The following is a 21168-nucleotide window of genomic DNA, read 5'->3' on the forward strand; positions in this document are numbered from 1 at the left end:
GGACGTGGAACAAGGGCAGGACCTACACAGTAAATGGTAGGCTTCTGGGTAGTGTTGTTGAGCAGAGGGATCTAGGAGTACAGGTGCATGGTTGGTTCCTTGAAGGTCGAGTCGCAGTTAGATAATGTGGTCAAAAAGGCATTTGGCACTTTGGCCTTCATCAGTCAGAGTGTTGAGTTTAGAAGTTGGGAGGTCATGTTGCAGTTGTATAAGACGTTGGTGAGACCGCATTTAGAATAGTGTGTTCAGTTCTGGGCACCATGTTATAGGAAAGATATTGTCAAGCTTAAAAGGTTTCAGAAAAGATTTACAAGGATGTTGCCAGGACTAGAGGGTGTGAGCTATAGGGAGAGGTTGTGTAGGCTGGGTCTCTATTCCAAGGAGCACAGGAGGATGAGGGGAGATCTTATAGAGGTATACAATATCATGAGAAGAATAGATCGGGTAGATGCACAGTCTTTTGTCCAGAGTGGGGGAATCGAGGACCAGAGGACATAAGTTCAAGGTTAAGGGGAAAAGGTTTTAATAGGAATCCGAGGGGTAACTTTTTCACACAAAGGCTGGTGGGTGTATGGAACAAGCTGCCAGAGGAGGTAGTTGAGGCTGGGACTATCCCATTGTTTAAGAAGCAGTTAAACAGGTACATGGATAGGACAGGTTTGGAGGGATATGGACCAAGCGCAGGCAAGTGGGACTAGTGTAGCTGGGACATTGTTGGCCGGTGTGGGCGAGTTGGGCGAAAGGGCCTGTTTCCACGCTGTATTACTCTATGACCAAGTGGGTTGATATAAAGACTTGTGAGACAGAGTGCTGGAGTAAGCAGCTCAGGCAGCATCTCAGAAGAACATGGATAGGTGACCTTTTGGTTCTGGACCCTTCTTCAGATTGATTGGAGGGAGGTGGGTGGAATGAAAGCTGGAGGAGAGAAGGGGCAGGATAAAGCCTGGCAATTAATAGGCCAAGGAAGTCTTCTCTCCAGAGATGCTGCCTGTCCCGCTGAGTTACTCCAGCTTTTTGTGTCTATCTTCAGTTTAAATCAGCATCTGCAGTTCCTTCCTACACAATTAATAGGCTCACACAGGTGAGAAGGCTTTTCGATAGACAGATGTTCGGACAAAGACCGGAGATGTAAAGACAGAAGCTGAGAGACAATAGGATTGAAGACTTGCGAATTGTGACGCTAGAAGAAGAAATGTAGATGAAAGGGTAGGAGGAGGGGAAAATAGGTGTGACTCCAGTTGTGGCTCAGAGCAGGGAAGGGGGCGGGGGCGATTACAAAGACTTGCCTCATTTTGGAACCAATGTGCCAAATACCAAAGTAGTCTGAAGAGATCAGACTGGGGACAGATACAAGGAGAAGCCGCAGGTTAAGACCACAAAAAAGACAGACTTCTCTACAATTCTCTAGCATCTTTCACACAACATTTCAGGACATCTTTACAGCCAATTTAATACCATTTTGAAGTCTCGCCACTGTTATAATTTTGGAAACGCGGCAACAGACTCCCACAGTGACAATATGACTCTTGAACCTTTCTGGAAGAAGCCTAATGATTAACTTTACTTTTGACTTTAGAGATATGAGCATAGAAACAGGCCCTGAGCCGACCAGCAATCGTCGTCGTGGCTATCCCTCGATAGTTCCTTTGTTTTTATGGACTCTCTCAGGTGGCTTACGAGTCCAATCTTGGCTTTGAAAGTTCTTCGGCATTCAGGACAGGAAATTCCAGATGGCAGATCAGGTTTTGGTTGTTGCTGCCACTTTTTCCATTTTCTTCTCTTTTCTTCTAATTCTGAAAATCTCTTGGCTTCGAAGGTCGCTGTTCCTTCTTAGATGATGGTTTGCCAGAGTTTCCTGTCCTTGGCATTGGTTTCCAAATTGTCAATGTCGATTTCACATTTCTTCATGCTGGCTTTTAAGGCGTCTGTGAATCGCTTCTTTTGTCCGCCTCTTTTACGTTTGCCTTTTTTAAGCTGGGAGTAGAAGGGTTGGTGAGAAGGAATTCTTGTGCCTCTCAGTTTTAAGTATCTGCCCCCTTATTTCATGCTGTACCACAGAAATACTCGTTCAGATGAGGTATTAAGCTGGGGCCTCATCTCCCCTCTTTGAATATTAAACATCTTAAGAGCACTATTTAAAATTTTTTTTACCATATTAATGCCCTGATCAACAATTATCCATAGACCCATTACATTTTGCTGTTGGTGGGATCATTCTATACTCGTAATCACTGGCACTTATCAGGAGATAACATTGGCTGTCAGTAGGTTGGGAAATATCAGTAATAATAGTTTTTTAAAAAGGTTGTGCAAGAAGTGGTGATACTATGAGTGTTCATCCAGATCTAGTGGGAACCTTGTGTTGAACCCAATGGATTAATGTACATGTTAAAAATAATGGCATCCACTGAGTTGCACATGTTCAACTGTGATTGTTTTCAACTAGTGTAAAATACTTTGCGCACAGTGGAAGAGTTGCTGCCACAAAGCGCCAGAAACCAGAGAGATGGAGCGGCTGAGCTTGTACACTCTGGAATTTAGAAGGATGAGAGGAATTTTATTGAAACATAAGATTATTAAGGGTTTGGACACGCTAGAGGCAGGAAACATGTTCCCGATGTTGGGGGGAGTCCAGAACCAGGTGCCACAGTTTAGAACGGAGATGAGGAAACACTTTTTTTACACAGAGAGTTGTGAGTCTGTGGAATTCTCTGCCTCAGAGGGCAGTGGAGGCCGGTTCTCTGGATACTTTCAAGAGAGAACTAGATAGGGCTCTTAAAGATAGCGGAGTCAGGGGATATGGGGAGAAGGCAGGAACGGGGTAGTGATTGTGGATGATCAGTCATGATCACATTGAATGGCGGTGCTGGCTCGAAGGGCCAAATGGCCTACTCCTGCACCTATTGTCTATTTGTCTATTGATTACGGATGCTGGCTGTACAGAGTTTATACATTCTCCCTCTGACTGCATGAGTTTTCTCTGAGTGCTCTGGTTTCCTCCCACATTCCAAAGATGTGCAGGTTTGTAGGTAGTAACTAGTGTGCGGGTCCACTGTTCAGCACGGACTCGGTGAGCTGAAGGCCCTATTTCCATGTTGTATCTCTAAACTAAACTAATTGTATGGGAGTAAATAAATAATTTATTTCCCACATTTCAGGTCTGTGCTTTGAGTGTGCTTTATTTGATTATTAAGCTCAAGCGGTGTAAAATAAATTAGATTGACCTGGGATATACTGACAGAAATAGACCATTCAGATTAACCAGTCCGCCTTAGCTTGTATTGCCTCCTCCCATCCTATCCAAATCTATCAGGGTAACTGGAGACATACTGCACAGTGACGCAGCTGGTAGAGCTGCTCCCTCACAGCACCAAATACCCGGGGTTGATCTCGGCTGCTGTCTGCATGGATCATATGATCATAAGATATAGGAGCAAAATTAGACCCATCAAGTCATTCAATCATGGCTGATCTATCTTTAATAATAATAATAATGGATGGGATTTATATAGCGCCTTTCTAATACTCAAGGCGCTTTACATCGCATTATTCATTCATTCCTCAGTCACACTCGGTGGTGGTAAGCTACTTCTGTAGCCACAGCTGCCCTGGGGCAGACTGACGGAAGCGTGGCTGCCAATCTGCGCCTACGGCCCCTCCGACCACCACCGACCACCACCAATCACTCACACACATTCACACACATTCACACACAGGCAAAGGTGGGTGAAGTGTCTTGCCCAAGGACACAACGACAGAAATTCCTCCTCATCTCCTTCCTTAATTCTGAGGCTATGGCCGCTAGTCCTAGAAATATCCTCTCCACATCCACTCTATTCAAGCCTTTCACTATTCTGTACATTTCAATGAGATCTCCCCTCATTCTTCTAAACTCCAGCGAGTACAAGCCCAGTGCCATCAAACGTGGAGTTTGCACGTTCTCCCTGTGATCATTTCCTCTGGGTGCTCCAGTATCCCCCCAAAACATGTGGTTTTGTAAGTTAATTGGCCTCTGTAAATTGTCCCCAATGTGTACAGTTAATGAGAAGATGGAATATCATGGTACCAGTGTGAACTGGTAATCAATGGTCAGTGAGACTCGGTGGGCTCATGGGCCTGATTTCACACGGTATAACTAAACTAAAAACTAAACTAAAGTACCTTCAGCACTTCACACTTTGTTTCATCAGAGTAACCCCTTGAGAGGGGAGCCTTGACGAAAAAACATTGTCTATTCAAGCCAACCATGAGGTATAAAGCAGTGGCCGTCAGGCAGTGTTTCTGGCCACTTCAGCTCGCCCACACACATCTCACACTGTGTGTTCACCTGTAACAAGTCAGGATCAAAATCATCTCAAATGTTAACCAGCCTCCCACGCTCAATTTCCTAAGAAAAGTCTAGCAAAACGGTAACAAACAATTATTGATGTCTGCACATTGTTTAAGTCAATGATTCATGAATTATATTTCCTTTTCGGAGAGCAATAATGAGAACAGTTTAGGCACAAGTCCTTCCTATTCTATCCAGACCATGACCAAGATCTAATCTTACAGATCTGTCAAACTGCTCATTGCAGCAATGGTACTCCACTTGAGTGAATGTTTTCACAAAACAAACTAGCGGAAAATCAGGAGAAATACTCAGCATCTTCGACATCTTCAATGGTTAGAAAAGCAGTGTTAGCACATGCATTGATGAATCTATATTGAAACTGGGAAGGAATTGATTTCCTATTAAGTGGTTGGGCTGAGCCTGGGGAATGATGCAGTGTGAAGGAAATAATAAGAGGGGGTAGGAAAGGGTGAGAGTTCTCCCCACTATCCAGGACAATATTCACCATCAATCTGCATACCAAAAAAAAAGCTTTTCATTATTACATGACCTTAGATAGCTTTGTGTGTGCAAATTGACTGCTGGGATTTTTACATTAAAAATTGGATTGCATTTCCAACGTTCCCCGATGGATGTTGTGACTTGCAGTGGCACGAAAGTGATTTACTTGAACTCTGATCATGTTTTTAAAATTCAATAATATTTTGGCAATAAAGAGTGGAAGGAGTTGGACGGAGGGCCGGTAAGCAGACCCGCAGAGGGAGGGAGTGGGCCGCTGGAGCCCTTACAACAGCCTGGGACTCAGCTGGACCAGGCACCACTCCAAGAGGCCAAGAGCGTGGACTGGACATGGTCTATAGCAGTGGAGCAGCAATGGAGCTGCAACGCCACCAGAACAATGGGCCTTCATGGTCAGGCCAAGAACCCTGTACTTACAAACCTTACACTCGAAAATAGGGCCAAAAACTGGCGACTGAATATACTGTCTCAGTGTATTACTGTTACATACTTGTAATGTATCTGAGATGCTTATCTAAGGTGTTGTAAGAACACCTCCGCTCGGTCCGCATTAACCAACCTGACCTCTCAGTGGTTCAGCACTTCAACTCCCCCTCCCATTCCATATCTGACCTCTCTGTCCTGGGTCTCCTCCATGGCCAGAGCGAGCACCACCGGAAATTGGAGGAACAGCACCTCATATTCCGCTTGGGGAGTCTGCATCCTGGGGGCATGAACATTGAGTTCTCCCAATTTTGTTAGCCCTTGTTGTCTCCTCCCCTTCCTATCTCTCCCTCAACCCTCGGGCTCCTCCTCCTCCTTTTTCCTTTCTTCTCTCCGCCCCCCCAACCCCCCATCAGTCTGAAGAAGGGTTTCGACCAGAAACGTTGCCTATTTCCTTCGCTCCATAGATGCTGTTGCACCCGCTGAGTTTCTCCAGCATTTTTGTGTACCTTCAATTTTCCAGCATCTGCAGTTCCTTCTTAAACACATGCTCATGTATAATGATATTTGTACTGAACTGTCATTGTGCTTTAGTGCACGTGACAAATAAAGTACCACTGTACCAAATAAGTACCATTGCACCATTGTACAATGTAACACTGAGCTTGTCAATCTACCGACTAACAGAGATGTTTCATCTGGCTTCCAACACAGGCATTGAGAAGTGATTGCGTGTTTCCTTTTGAGGAAAATTATAATTAAGTAAAATGAAAATTATTATGATGTGTTACTCTGTTCATTCAATTAACACTTCCAATTGAAAAAAAAAATAATTTGTTCATTTCCATTCTGACGTGTCCAATTAATGTGTTAATTAATTTTGTTCCCATCTCAATTCCTTGTATTGGCCTATGATGTTATCACCGCAGCCAACTTATCTAAAAAAATCATAATAAACAACTACATTGACAGTGTATCACTAATGTAGGAAGCATCACCCATCACCCTTTATTCAATACATCATTAATTTAGCAAAATAAAGTAAGAGAGTTAGGAGTCCTGCATGCTAGAGTCTCATTAACTTCAGGGTGATCTGGTTGAGGTCTGTGAGAGGTGATTGCTTCAGGGGGATTGCAACAATGCTCGTCATTTTGCATTGTAGGAGGTGAGATTGAGTTTAGATATCAGAAATTCCCCTTCTGGAGAATGGAGAATATTTTTAAAAGCTGTTGTTTCACAAAGTGAACACACTATGGCTCGGAATCCTTTTGTCCTAGAGTTGGCCCTTTTCCAGGCTTGGATAACACTTGCCCCCCCCCCCCCCCCCCACCCACCATAAAAGGGTAGCTACTCAAATAAATACATGGCCAAGCAATTGTCTTCACAAGTTTAGACCATTTCTAGGGAAGAAGAACAGAGAAGAATTTCCTAAATTCTGATCTGAAATTTGTGCTGGATTTTTAACCAGCGTTTCACCTCTCCAGAGGTCAAACAGTTCTGGTGAACTTGGGTGCCTGCTCATCATGATGCACAGATTATCACAATTGTGTTGGAAGGTTGGTACATCCAATGCTCTTGCATGCGCCATCATTGTTACTTTATTCAGAATGCGACCTAAACTGACGAGATGGGATATTTCCACAAACATCATTGCTAAACACAAAGTCATTATTCTAGAACGGACTACTGCACCTCAGAACTACGGAAGCCATAGTTTTTTTGTCCCCACAACATGCTCCATTGCCATTCCAACCCTCCCACAGACATGTCTACCTCAACAACTCTGCTGACAACCTTTAGGGCAGTGCTTCTTAAACTGGTGAATGGTTCACCCAAGGGCGAATGAAATTATTTTGGGGTGAATTAAACTAGGGGTGAATGAAGGGTGAATTACTTAATTTATTCAGATATTTTTTTTTTTTTCTATACTTAAAAAAGGCATTGCCATTAAAGTGGTTTGTAAGCTCTTATTGGTTTTAATGGCTGTGGGGCTGGAAATTTGATGTTTTTTTCTCTCTACCTATGGTTTTCTAATTTAAAAGTAGCAGGATATTTCCCAAATTTACTGTAATATAACCTTTTAGGGAAGACCAGATGAGCTAATGGAATCATAAATTTATAAATGGCAACACTGGAGGTTCGCCATAACTTTGTGTAGTAATTTAGCTGATAAGTTGATATTTGGTGGTATTGTGAGCTTTTGGCGGGGAGAATTATAGAAAGTTATATTAGTTGGATACTAAAGTATTAAATCACATACTCCATGTTTTTTGCACATGTGACAAAATTAATTATAAATAAAATTATACGCAAGGGAGAATAAGACGAAAATTACCAAGAAAAACAAGAAAATTTAGTCGAGGTTGAATGAAATTTTGTGATAAAGACTCAAGGATGAATGACACTGAAATAGTTTAAGAAGCACTGCTTTAGGGCACCAAGGTAGGCTTCAGGTGTCATATTCGTACTGGCAAAGAACATAGAGCTTAGAAGAGTACAGCAAAGGAACGGGCCCTTCAGCCCACAATGGTTGTGCCAAACATAGCGAGTTAAACTGCATTCATTTGCCTCTACATGATGCATATCCCTCTATTCCCTGCATTTCAATGTGCCTGCCTAAAAGCTTCTTAACTGCCACTATCGTATCTGCCTCCACCACCACCCCTGTCTATGCTTTTCAGGCCGCCAACACTCTCTGTGCAAATAAAATGCCCCACACATCTCCATTAAACTTCCCCCCTCTCACCTTATAGCTATGCCCTCTAGTGTTGGGCATTTTCACCATGGGAGAAGGATTCTGACTGTTCTATGCCTCTCATAATTTTATATACTTCGATCAAGTCTTCCCTCAAAGTCCGACATTCCAGAGAAAACAATTGAAGTCTATTCATCCTCTCCCTTAGCTGAAACCGTCTAATCGATATGGGTAGAGCTGCGATGTGGAATCGATATGGGTAGAGCTGCGAAACACTAAGGGGCAGAAAACGCTAGTGGGAGTTGTGTACAGGCCACCTAACAGTAGTAGTGGAGTTGGGGATGGCATCAAACAGGAAATTAGAAATGCGTGCAACAAAGGTAAAACAGTTATAATGGGTGACTTCAATCTACATATAGATTGGGTGAATCAAATTGGCAAGGGTGCTGAGGAAGAGGATTTCTTGGAATGTATGCGGGATAGTTTTCTAAACCAACATGTAGAGGAACCAACGAGAGAGCAGGCTATTCTAGACTGGGTATTGAGTAATGAGGAAGGGTTAGTTAGCAGTCTTGTTGTGCGTGGCCCCTTGGGCAAGAGTGACCATAATATGGTTGAGTTCTTCATTAGGATGGAGAGTGACATTGTTAATTCAGAAACAAGGGTCCTGAACTTAAAGAAAGGTAACTTTGAGGGTATGAGACGTGAATTGGCCAAGATTGACTGGCAATTGATTCTTAATGGGTTGACGGTGGATATGCAATGGAAGGCATTTAAAGACTGCATGGATGAACTACAACAATTGTTCATCCCAGTTTGGCAAAAAAATAAATCAGGGAAGGTAGTGCATCTGTGGATAACAAGGGAAATCAGGGATAGTATCAAAACAAAAGATGAAGCATACAAATTAGCCAGAAAAAGCAGCCTACCGGAGGACTGGGAGAAATTCACAGAACAGCAGAGGAGGACAAAGGGCATAATTAGGAAAGGGAAAATAGATTATGAAAGAAAACTGGCAGGGAACATAAAAACTGACTGCAAAAGTTTTTATAGATATGTGAAGAGAAAAAGATTAGTTAAAACAAATGTAGGTTCCTTGCAGTCAGAAACAGGTGAATTGATCATGGGGAACAAGGACATGGCAGACCAATTGAATAACTACTTTGGTTCTGTCTTCACTAAGGAAGACATAAATAATCTGCCGGAAATAGCAGGGGACCGGGGGTCAAATGAGATGGAGGATCTGGGTGAAATCCAGGTTAGCCGGGAAGTGATGTTAGGTAAATTGAATGGATTAAAGGCCGATAAATCCCCAGGGCCAGATAGGCTGCATCCCAGAGTACTTAAGGAAGTAGCCCCAGAAATAGTGGATGCATTAGTGATAATTATTCAAAACTCTTTAGATTCTGGAGTAGTTCCTGAGGATTGGCGGGTAGCTAATGTAACCCCACTTTTTAAAAAGGGAGGGAGAGAGAAAACAGGGAATTACAGACCAGTTAGTCTAACGTCGGTTGTGGGGAAACTGCTAGAATCAGTTATTAAAGATGGGATAGCAGCACATTTGGAAAATGGTGAAATCATTGGACAAAGTCAGCATGGATTTATGAAAGATAAATCATATCTGACGAATCTTATAGAATTTTTCGAGGATGTAAAGTGGATAAGGGAGAACCAGTGGATGTGTTATATCTGGACTTTCAGAAGACTTTCGACAAGGTCCCACATAAGAGATTAGCATACAAACTTAAAGCACACGGTATTGGGGGTTCAGTATTGATGTGGATAGAGAACTGGCTGGCAGACAGGAAGCAAAGAGTAGGAGTAAACGGGTCCTTTTCACAATGGCAGGCAGTGACTAGTGGGGTACCGCAAGGCTCAGTGCTGGGACCCCAGCTATTTACGATATATATTAATGATTTGGACGAGGGAATTGAATGCAACACCTCCAAGTTTGCGGATGACACAAAGCTGGGGAGCAGTGTTAGCTGTGAGGAGGATGCTAGGAGGCTGCAAGGTGACTTGGATAGGCTGGGTGAGTGGGAAAATGCATGGCAGATGCAGTATAATGTGGATAAATGTGAGGTTATTCACTTTGGTGGCAAAAACAGGAAAGTAGACTATTATCTGAATGGTGGTTGATTAGGAAAGGGGGAGATGCAACGAGACCTGGGTGTCATGGTACACCAGTCATTAAAAGTAGGCATGCAGGTGCAGCAGGCAGTTAAGAAGGCGAATGGTATGTTAGCATTCATAGCAAAAGGATTTGAGTTCTACTGCAGTTGTACAGGGTCTTGGTGAGAGCACAGCTGGAATATTGCGTACAGTTTTGGTCTCCTAATCTGAGGAAAGACATTCTTGCCATAGAGGGAGTACAGAGAAGATTCACCAGACTGATTCCTGGGATGTCAGGACTTTCATATGAAGAAAGACTGGATAGACTCGGTTTGTACTCGCTAGAATTTAGAAGATTGAGGGGGGATCTTATAGAAACTTACAAAATTCTTAAGGGGTTGGACAGGCTAGATGCAGGAAGATTGTTCCCGATGTTGGGGAAGTCCAGAACAAGGGGTCACATTTTAAGGATAAGGGGGAATTATTTTAGGACCGAGATGAGGAAAACATTTTTCACACAGAGAGTGATGAATCTCTGGAATTCTCTGCCATAGAAGGTAGTTGGGGCCAGTTCATTGGCTATATTTAAGAGGGAGTTAGATGTGGCCCTTGTGGCTAAAGGTATCAGGGGGTATGGAGAGAAGGCAGGTACAGGATACTGAGTTGGATGATCAGCCATGATCATATTGAATGGCGGTGCAGGCTCGAAGGGCCGAATGGCCTACTCCTGCACCTATTTTCTATGTTTCTATGTTTCTAATCCAAGCTGCAGTCTGGTAAACACCCTCTGCAATCTTTCTAAAGCGTCCACATCTTTCCTTTAATGGGGCGGCCAGAACTGCACACAATACTCCAAATACAGCCTGACCAAAGTCCTATAGAGCTACACCATGACATCCTGACTCTTATATTCAATACCCTTAGCAATGAAAGCAAGGAAACCATACGCCTTCTTTACCACCCTATCTACTTGTGCTGCCACTTTTAGTGAGCTACGAACTTGTCCCTCTGCACATAAGGGACTTGCCATTAACCGTATACTCTCCTTACATTCACCTTGCCAAAGTGCAACACTTCACACTTGCTCAGATTAAACTCTAACTGCCATTTCTCCCCCCATTTCTGCAGCTGATCTATATCCCGCTGTATCTTCTGACAGCATTCCTCACTGTCTGAAATTCCTCCAATTTTGGTGTTGTTAAGTTCTGCCATGTTGGCTGACTTCATCCTTGCCTCAGCTAATTTGCTCCTGAAACTATCCTCCATTGGTCCCTCTAAATGATCATCCATTCAAAATTATGCGTCGTCAATCAAACCAATTCCTCATCAGCCATTGCTTGCTTACCCACTCTGGCTCCCTGTTAATCAATGGCACCATTTAAAAACATTTCATCCAATTTTTCCACAGCCTTCCATCACCTGAAGGAATTCCTTCCAACTTTACAATTTAATAAAAATAACTGTGCTCCTCCTCTCTGCTCCTCCAAGTAACTTAATTCCTAATTTTAATTATTCCACTTTTGCTTGACATGCCTTCAGCTGCTAATATACTTTGCCCTAGAATTCCTTCCCTATACCTCTCCTATCACTTTCTAACACTATGCCTAAAATTACCCAGTTAATAATGGGATTTTGATTTCTTCAACGCCAACATTTGTTTGATATCAGATTGATTGTTCTGCTATTTAAAACACACTGTACTTTGGTGACAGATGGTATTTCTCCCAATTTCTGGAAAAAAACAAAGTTTGGTGCAATTATGAATGTATAACAATGCTTGTTCTAAATTAAAGTGTTTGCTTTTGAAGCACAGATCTCCATCAGAAAGGTTACTTTACATTAATGAAGTGCAGCAGAAATGCGGTTCCTTTGTGGAGTGTGTAGGAAAAATGAAAGCTTAACACGGGTGCACTGAAAAACTGCAGACACATTCTAATTTACCTTAGACGTAACTCATTTCAGTTGCCGCAGAAGTTCTGCAGAGGTTTTGTGCCTAGTTGCGGATTATCCCATTAGTGAGATTTTAGAAATGCGTATCAAATCCTTATTTATAATTTTTAAACTGATAAATCAGATATTAATCGGCAGTCCGAGCTTATGCTGATGATGTTGTTAAAATGTATGTCACGGTTTTAGTTCAAATGTTTACTCTTTGGGTCAAATGAGGCAGAATTTCATCAACTATCAAGCAAAGCTGCAAGGTCCCTATTCTGGAGTTGGACAACATATTTTAAAATCTTAAAATATTGATAATTGGAAGCCCATTCCCATCAGATGAATGTTATTAAGGGAACTCATCAACGCTGCATCTATACTTGATGGCTTCCTCAATATGATGGTTTACTGCCCGATTTTCAATGTCAGTTGCACCCAAATATGTCAAATCACCTTCGAGTCTAACCGAAGCATCAAGAGCCAGAACCCTTTACTTGTGGGCAAAATGGCATTGGGTGTCTATACCTCACATCAGTGCTTGGATACCTCAGTTCCATTAAAAAAGACAAATCCAGAAAGGGATGCTTTCTCAAGCAAAATCTCGAAAACTCTGTCATGAGGACATTACCCTTGCATTTTTCATAAAGTGGCCTCTGCCAAATAGGTGTCCCAAAAGAAAAGTTCACTACCCCTAAGCTCCTGCAACTTCTACACAGACAGGCTTGGCAATAATATTCTTTACTAGGCATGTGTTGGATCTCAACAGCAAAGATGTGTTAGATCTTAATGTTAAAGTCGGTGTAAAATCAGATTGTCTGAAAAAGGTACAAATTCCCTTATCCAACTGCATAGACTGCAAATAAAAAGTTAATCTAATATATGTTCTTTGTTATAAATTCTTGGTTTGGTTTATAACACAAACATAAGCCCAACTATTAAACATACCAGTATACACCTGCCAAGGAAAGAATGGACATTGCTTAATCAAATCCAAGCAAGGCAAGGGGGATGCATCTACCTCTTGAGAAAGTGGAAAAAGAAAACAATCCCCACTTCCTGCTATGGCAATATTCAAACCATCAGTTTGGAATTCTGATTCAATGTTTTCCAGAGGGATTTGGAGAAAGGCATCACACGGCGAGGTAACTTATTGGTTTTCCTTTCACTCCTGTTCTTTTTATCAGAATGCCTTGTTTATTTGTCTCTTGTGGCATAAAAACTACTCCATATATTGAAACAACTCTCAAATTCTCTCCCAGTCAATTTTTTTGCTGCAAAGATTCTCCTACTGCCCCAGACCAGATATTTTCAGATAACTGCTGTGCTTCCCCAGTTTACAGTTGCTCCAGGCTGACTTTTTGTTTCATTATTATTGCCTTACCACACACAATTGCACCACTTCTTTTGACTTTTAATCACTTGCCTTCCATCCTATAACAAACCTTTCCCTACTGTATGTTCCCTCCATTTTCAAACCCATTTCTATCTAATTGCTTCCAATTCTAACTTAATGCCTTGGAAAAGCACTCAACATAATCAAGGATCGCTCACACCCCAGTTATTCTCCCTTCTCCCCTTTCCCATCAGGCAGAAGATACAAAAGTTATAGGAACAGAATTAGGCCAATTTGGCCCATCGTCTATTCTGCCATTCAATCATGGCTGATTTATCTTTCCCTCTCAACCCCATTCTCCTGCCTTCTCCCCATAGTTCCTGATATCTTTACTAATTAAGAATTTGTCAATCTCCACCTTAAAAATATCAATTGACTTCACCTCCACAGCTAACTTTGGCATTGATTTCCACAGATTCACCACCCTCTGATTAAAGAAATTCCTCCTCATTTCCTTTCTAAAGATACGTCCTTTTATTCTGAGGGAAAGGCCCCTGGTCCGAGACTCTCCAACTAACAGAAACATTCTCTCCACATCCACTCTAGCTAGGATTTCACTATTCGGCAAATTTCAATGAGGACTCCCCTAATCCTTCTAAACTCCAGTGGGCACAGGCCCAGTGCCATCAAACACACATCATATGTTAACCCAATCACATCCTGTGATCTTGAAAGCATGTATCACATTCACAACAGCTTCTTCCTTGCTGTTTCCAGATTCTTGAACAAACCTTATATGCTATGGGTACACTTCTGATTTATCTTGTTGTGGCTCGTTGTACTTTTATTATCTGCCCCTTCGCTAAAGCTGCACCGCCATGTTCTGCACTTTGTGTTCTTTCCCTTTTTGCATTAGTTGTATAGCTTATATATGTTATGGTCTGAGATAAACACAAAATGCTGGAGTAAATCAGCGGGACAGGCCTGAGTTACTCCAGTATTTTGTGTCTATCCTTCATTTAAACCAGCATCTGCAGTTCTTGCCTTCTTGCAAGGATTACTGGTCTTAATGCCTGTTGCACTGACCTCTGTAGTCATGAAGACCCTTGAAAGGCTTATGCTGGCCAAGCTGAAAAATATCACAAACCCCCTGCTGGATCCTCTGCAGTTTGCATATCGGGCCAATAGATCTGTGGATGACGCAGTCAACCTGGGCCTGCACTTCAACCTCCAGCACCTAGACCACCAGGGGACCTATGCGAGGATTTTGTTTGTTGATTTTAGCTCTGCATTCAACACCATTGTGCCAGAGCTACTACACTCCAAACTTTCCGAGTTGACTGTGCCTGAACCCCTCTGTCGGTGGATCACCAGCTTCCTGACAGATAGGAAGGAACATGTGAGGCTGGGAAAGCCCATCTCGGACCCGCAGACCCTCAGCATAGGAGCACCGCAAGGCTGCGTAATCTCCCCTCTACTCTCTCTACATCAATGACTGCACCTCCCCTGACTCCTCTGTCAAGCTTCTCAAATTTGCAGACAACACAACCCTGATTGGTTTGAACCCGGGATGAGGAGGAATCTGCCTACAAACAGGAAGTGACACAGCTGCCGTCCTGGTGCCATTGCAACAACCTGGAGCTCAATGCTTTTAAGACAGTGGAATTAATAGTATACTTTAGGAGAGCTCCCCCTCCACTCACCCCACTCACCATCAACAACACCACAGTCACATCTGTGGAGTATTTTAAGTTCCTGGGAACCATCATCTCTGAGGACCTTAAATGGGGGGGGAGGCCACCATCGACTCCACAGTCAAAAAAGCACAACAGAGAACGTACTTCCTACGGCAGCTGAGGAAGCAAAATCTGCCACAGGCAATGATGGTCCAATTCTATACAGCCATCGTAGAGTCTGTCCTCACCTTCTCCATCATGGTCTGGTTTTGCTCAGCCACCAAGCACGACATCCGATGGCTGCAGCGAATCGTCCGATCAGCTGAGAAGGTTATTGGCTGCAACCTTCCCTCCATTGACGAACTGTACACTGCAAGGGCCAGGAAGCGAGCGGGTAAGATCATCTCTCACCCCTCTCACCCAGGCTACAAACTCTTCAAATCACTTCCCTCTGGAAGGCGACTCCGGACTCTCAAAGCTGCCACAGCCAGACATAAAAACAGCTTTTTTCCACGAGTAGTAGCTCTACTCAATAACCAAAAATCTGTAGCCTCCTTTTGCTCTGATATTTTATTTAATTCACATGTTTAATCAATAATGTTTTATTACTAATGTTTAATGTTTTATATGTCATTCCTAACTGTCATTCCTAACTGTCACTGTATGTCATGTTGTCACTTGCGGGTGGAGCACCAAGGCAAATTCCTTGTATGTAAATATTTGGCCAATAAACTTATTCATTCATTCATTACATATGTTATGGTCTACCTGGATAGCATGCAAAACTAAAAGGATTTTTACTGGTACATGTGACATTAATAATAGACCAATAACAAAACTAATTTAAGTTCACTCACCTGAAACTTTACTTCTGTTTACCTCTCCATGGCTGCTGCCTGACTTACTGTGCAATTCTGCACATGCTATTTATATTACACCTACAGTATTTTCTCATGGAATAAAGAAAGATTCCAAATCTCAATAAAGCCCTTAAGGAAAGCCAATCACAGACGTATTGCCTGACAGGTGATTAGCCCAAGTGCACTGACAATCAGTCCTCCCTGTTAACAGTTTATTTGATTATGTGAGACTGCTAACTGTGCGTGCGGATACTAAACTTCAAAAGAGCGCCATACAAGTTACGTTGCATCAATTTGTAATAATCAAAATGCATCTGGTATTGCTGCAGGAAGTCCGCATGATGGCAGGATAACTGCATTCACATTGTAGAACCAAATTGTTCAGCCCAAGTGGTCGATGCTATTGCCCAGTGAAAGGCCTGGATAGAGTGGATGAGGAGAGGATGTTTCCACTAGTGGGAGAGTCTTGGACCAGAGGTCATACCCTCAGAATTAAAGGACATTCCTTTATGAAGGTTGAGGAATAATTTATTTAGTCAGAGGGTGGTGAATCTGTGGAATTCATTGCCACAGAAGGCTGTGGAGGCCAAGTCAATGGATATTTTTAAGGCATAGATTGATAGATTCATGATTAGTACAGGTGTCAAGAGTTATGGGGAGAAGGCAGGAAAATGTGGATAAGAGGGAAAGGTAGATCAGCCAGGATTGAATGGCAGGCTTGAACAAGCGAATGGCCTAATTGTGCTCTTGTCACTTATGAACTATGCTTCAGGTGAGTTTCTCTCCATCACTCTTTATCTCACCTCATCACCATGTCCTTCTATTCCATTCCTCCGTGTGGATGTTGACGCAGCTTCCCCTTAAATTACTCCACACTATTGATAAGAAAAATGAGTGGTCCACCAAACAGTCACTGAACTATGCTCTGTATTTAATAAGATGTTACAGCTGTATGGGAAGTTGGTGAGACCACACCTGGCATATTCTCCATTGTTCTGGTCATCATACTACAGGACAAATGTGATTAAACAAGAGAGGGCACGGAAAAGATTCACAAAGATGTTACCGTCAATGGAGGGCTTGGGTTGTAAGGAGAGGCTGGATAGGGTGGGACTATTTTCCCTGGAACAAAGGAGGCTGAAGGTTGACTTTATTGAGGTTTATAAAATTATGATGGTTAAAAAGGTGGATAGTCATGGTCGTTTCCCCCATGATAAGGGAGTCTAACACTAGAGGGCTTAAGTTTAAGGTGAGAGGGGAAAGATTGAGAGGGGAAGGATTTTAAGAGGACCTGAGCGGTAAGTTTTAACATGAAAGATGGTGTGTAGATGGAATGAGCTACCGGAGGAAGTGGCAGAGGCAGGTACAATATCAGTATTTAAAAGAAATTTGGGTAAGTACATGGAGAAGCAAAGTTTAGAGTGATATGGGCCAAAAGAGGAAAAACAGGACGAACGCACTTTGATCAGCATGGACAAGTTGGGTTGAATGGCCTGCTTCTGTGCCATATAACTCTATGATTCTAAAGTGTTCCTTTGGCTGTAAAGTATTTTCAAATGCTCCGAGATTGTAATAGGTTCAAGTTTTCACGTAAAGATGGATCAAATGACTCTAAGGCACACATTTAAGTAATACCACAGATTATTGTGCAGTGAGACAAGCGGCTATATATGAGACATCGCCGCTGGAATCTTGCTCTTTATAATGGAACAACAGATTGCCAACTCAGTTGGGTGTCTCCAAAAAGGCCAGATCCTCAAAGCACCATGCATCACCATCACCTCCTCCACCAGGCACCAGCACAGTGACACACAACCATAGTGAGTGGCAATGAGGAGGAGGAAGCAGGGAAAGAGGTGAGTCACGGTGCTTGGTGAGAACAGAGTAACTGGTGCTGATACCTGCTGGCTGGGAGTCATACGCAGTTATATAAACTGTTACACCTCTGGTGCGGTGCCAATGTTATGCTGCAGAAAAGATTGCTTCTTGGACTTCAGTAGAACTGACATTTGTGTATAAGTTCCATTGCTCAGTCTGGTGGAGAGTACCAAAAGATGGCTAACTAGAGTGGTATATTGGGTGCAGTCTAATCTGCAGTCCACCAGGATGGGATACCCCAATCTTCTGTGAAACCATCCTGAAGCCTTCAGTAGAAAAGAAACACATATCATCATAATGGTCAACCTGTACAGCTCAAATTGCAAACACGCTATGTTGGTCATTTCAGATATGCAAAGTCCGTTACACAATCCCCTATAAAAACACCCTCAATCCTGTACAGTCCTAAGCCTAAAACTATCTATTCTCTCTATTCATTTAAGATACCCCCAAAACTAAAACTTTGAGCTTTTGTGTTACCTGTCTTAATATGGCTGTGGCTGTCAAAATTTGCTTGATAACACTCGTATGAAGTGCTTTGCAATCTTAAACGATGTTAATAGCATACTTGCATGCATCTTGTTCTACGAAAAATAGCTAGCTCTAATTGCAGAATTAGGTTTACACTGGCTATGAGCATATATCATAGCTGCTTTGATTACTAAAGCAAAAAGTAACAGGAAAATACGATACAATCTTTCCTAATCTGCACTCAAACTCCATTACCAGTTCCCTAACTTGGTTTGATAATCCCTAATAACTAGAGATAGAAAGGAGGACGTTCCACCCAACATAACTAGCCTGGTCTCTGAAGGGGTAAATCATTGTCCCAATCCCCTGCTCTTAGCCACTGCCCAGAAAACTTTTATACTCAACAACTGTCATGTACTTTCCTTAATGGACCCGTCTGAAGAACGGTCTCGAAGCGAAACGTCACCAATTCCTTTTCTTCAGAGATGTTGCCTGACCCACTGAGTTGCTTCATCATTTTGTGTCTATCTTTAGTGTAAACCAGCATCTGTAGTTCCTTGTGTCTCCAGTTATTCACAATACTGGGCACTAACTAGTTATTCAACAGTGACTATATTGGCTGTAGATCCTGAAACAGTGAAATGTGCTATGGAAATGCAAGTATCAATTTCTTTCCACCTATCCATCTAAAGAAATTGCCTTGTTATAAAAGTGAAAACATCTAATTAGACAATTACTTACAAAAGATGCGGAAGATTACAATGTTAATAATCTTTGGGATCTAGAATTCTCTGTAATGCTATTACAGAGAATGGAAACACTCCAATGGAAACTATTTTAATAAGTATGTTCTTCAATAATTTTGATTGCACTGATACAAATCTTCAAACATTTAATGCATAATTGGGCACATTAACATATTTTTCAAGGTAAGATTAAACTTTCGTTCCCTTGAGAATAACACGCTCAGGAATGATCTAATTAAGATGGTTAAGATGATTAAAGTAGATTTGCTGGGATTGTTAGAGATAAACTATTTTCACATTGGGGAATGCAAAACCAGTGAGCATAAAATTAGAAACAGGAGTTTCAGGAATGATGCCACAATGTTTGTTTCATACAAAGTGTAGGGGAAATCGGAAACACTCTCCCCCAAAAGCTAAGTGAGACTAATGGGCCTGTCGCACTTAGGTGATTTTTCAGGCGACTGCCGGCGACTGTCAAGTTGCCGGCAGTAGCCTGAAAAACCGGCAACTGGAACAGCGACTGTCAGAGTGGAACACACACACACGCACATCGCTTCCTTCACCAGCCCGTTATGCAGGCGTGGGACAGGGCAAGCAGGGGGAGCGCTGTCTAAGTGAAATTCACACGATGATACAGCGCCAACCTTCTCCGCGATGAACAGGAAGGTTGGCGCTGTAATTAAGATGGCTAAAGCACAGTGTATGGTAAGTCCTTTAAAAGAGGGGGGGAGAGGGGGGAGAAGGGGTGGAGACAAGTTTTAAGAAGCCGCTGTGGCGGCACCCGGTGGTTGGGCCACTAGCTACACGAACCCTCAGCAGTCGGGGGTAGGGTCACGTGACTGGGCAATGGCAGGGAGGAGTTGTCACGGGGTACAGGGGTATGTCCTGGTATATATAACGAACCCCGGGACAACCCTCTCTCTCTCTCTCTCTCTCTCTGTGACTTTGAGCAGACCAGCTCTCTTCTCTCTTTGGGTGAGTGTCCTTCCACCTCAGCAGGAGCTCAGCTCGAGCCCACGAGGCAACAGTCTCGCAGCAGCAACAACAACTTTGTGTTAGAGGACCAACGTGCATGTGTATCTACCTTTAATGCCTGAATAAAGAAACCGTTTATTCATGACGTTTGGTGCCTCTACACCACGACTTGTTCCCAGAATGCGGGAACTCCTCACGACCATGAAGGCAACTACCCGGCAACCACCCGCAAACATGTGGCGACCTCAGAGTCGCCAGTAGTCGCCTGAAAAATCACCTATGTCGGAGAAGCCCATTCGGCAGGTTTATAAAATTAAGCTTTGGGTTGGGGGCTGTATATACATTAGACCTGCAAATTATTTCATTGAACAGAAGACATGCTATATGGATAGAATAACCTCTTCCAGTTTTTATTCAAACATCTGTGCAGAAACGTTTCCTCTCTGATGAAAATTAGAAATATGTGCTTCCTAACTTTATATGAAGATGTATTAATGTGCATGAAAGCAAGCATCATATGATCAAAACTAAGACTAAATGGCGTCTATTCCATCTCCCTAATAATTTACTCTCAGTTACATTAATGGACTTTGACTGTAATGTGGACTATCTATAGAATACACCACACTCACTCACTTACCAACAATACTTCAGCATTTAAATTATGTGATAAACAAATATCTTCCAGAGGATGGATGGAGCAAAAAAAAACCATGGAACCATTTCAAAGAATAGCACTTTGCAATCCCTTGTCTTTTACCACCAAGAACAAAAAGGCCAGCAGGCACATGGGAGCACCACCATCTGAAAGATCCCCAGATATCCTAAAGCACTTCCCTCATTATAAGGCACAAGTTAGGAACATGGTGAACTGTTCTCTGCTCATTTGGATGAGTGCAGATCCAAAAATGTTGAAGTAGCTCAACATGATCTGGGACATAACAACCTGCTTTATTGTTATCCCAGAAATTCATTCATCCAGAGCAAGAACACATTCCCCTTGATCTCACCTTGTACACTTCTTGGTTTATTCTTAATATCTTCAAAACCCCACTCCACTGATCATGGGACCTGCCTTCTGGTGTCCAGGGAACTAATCAATCCATCCCAAGTGAAATGGCAACACATTTGCACTTTCTGCAGCTTCCTTCGTTCTTGAGTATTCAAGTTACTGAACCAGACCTTGAAGCAACTAGTGAGTAGGCTCTCCAC

The 21168-nt window shown here is 42.6% G+C and overlaps 1 protein-coding gene and 1 long non-coding RNA gene across 3 annotated transcripts in view; both read right to left on the bottom strand.

Moving 5' to 3' along the window:
* The window catches only part of trpm3 (transient receptor potential cation channel subfamily M member 3), a 471994-nt gene that overhangs the window by 376973 nt on the left and 73853 nt on the right, over positions 1–21168 (bottom strand). The gene's annotated exons all lie outside the window — the stretch shown is intronic.
* LOC116971172 lies at positions 7348–19617 on the bottom strand. Its single transcript, XR_004411426.1, has 3 exons — positions 19607–19617; positions 17343–17345; positions 7348–7423 (listed from the first exon to the last, which is right to left on the bottom strand). It is a non-coding gene; the product is annotated as an uncharacterized LOC116971172 (long non-coding RNA).

This window comes from Amblyraja radiata, chromosome 3 (genome assembly GCF_010909765.2).
Source record: "Amblyraja radiata isolate CabotCenter1 chromosome 3, sAmbRad1.1.pri, whole genome shotgun sequence".
In the NCBI taxonomy this organism is placed as follows: domain Eukaryota; kingdom Metazoa; phylum Chordata; class Chondrichthyes; order Rajiformes; family Rajidae; genus Amblyraja; species Amblyraja radiata.